This window comes from Gregarina niphandrodes (assembly GCF_000223845.1).
Source record: "Gregarina niphandrodes unplaced genomic scaffold scaffold00085, whole genome shotgun sequence".
Classification (NCBI taxonomy): Eukaryota; Apicomplexa; class Conoidasida; order Eugregarinorida; family Gregarinidae; genus Gregarina; species Gregarina niphandrodes.
The window spans coordinates 680-1,766 of NW_011645850.1; the positions used below are offsets into that span (position 1 = coordinate 680).

Sequence of the window (1,087 nt, forward strand, 5' to 3'; positions counted from 1 at the left end):
AATAGCACCAAGGTATTCTTTTTGCTTCCACATACCCTTGTTCCAGGCCGACCCAACTGACCCAGTTTAGACAGCTGGCGGGAGTGGTTTTTGGGGATGGGCTCGAAATGCACCCAGGGCCCAGGACATGCGGCTCTCACCCGTACGACCGGGGTTCGAGTCCTGCAGCAGCTAGCTCCCTTGCTGGTGGTCACCCTCGCTAATATGTGCAATCAACTTGGTTGTCTTCCTCGAAAGTCCTGCCAAAGAGGAGGCAGCATTTCCAGAGAAGTCGCCAAGGGGGTGAGCGCCGACCACAACGTCTGCAGACGACCTAGAGTACGGTGATTCGAGTCCCTCTCCAACTCCGAGCGTACCACTGGTGGGCGACCTGGGCAGGAGCGGCACCCCGGGCTACGGAGGGCAAGGCTAGGTTCCGATCCCTGCCGATACTGATTACGCCTGCCGATCCGATAGCATCTGCGATCTAGTGGCAGAATGTTTCGTTGCCATCGAGGCGACCGGGTTCAATTCCAGACAGAAGCAAATCATGAATACTTTTATTTGACTCGCTAGAACGCAGTTTTCAATCCGGGTTCGAACCCCACACGCGCTTTCGGGGGTGAATCAGATCCCCCTCGAACCACACGCAATGCATCCTGTATGTCCCAAAGCGAACAACTCTTGAGGCAGCTTGCCCGAGTGGTTAAGGGGGGTAGACTTGAAATCTACTGGACTTTGCCCGCATAGGTTCAAATCCAGTAGCTGTTGGCAAGGGTCCAAATTCTGTCAACTGTCATAGGCTCACAAACTCGCGAAAGATTCATTGGTCTGTTATTCCGGACTTGGACGGGGGTGGTTGTGCCTCAAGAGTATCCTCATATCGAGGAACTAGAACACTGCCGAGGCTCGAACTGCGGATAATCTGCATGTGAACCAGACATCGTAGCCGCCAGACCACGACAACGACCGCAAATTGATTGTGTCATGTGAAATACCAACTCTGGGACCACTAAGGACCGACGTCGGATGTAGACATGACGATCCCGTTCGCGCGCGCCACGACAACTAAGATTTTATTTCTGGGAACAGAGGAGAGAACCTGATT

General features: G+C 53.7%; 1 non-coding gene across 1 annotated transcript; it reads left to right on the forward strand.

The window, feature by feature from the left end:
- Window positions 1-667: 667 nt before the first annotated feature.
- Window positions 668-750, forward strand: GNI_191590. Its single transcript has one exon. It is a non-coding gene; the product is annotated as a tRNA-Ser (tRNA).
- Window positions 751-1,087: the final 337 nt, after the last annotated feature.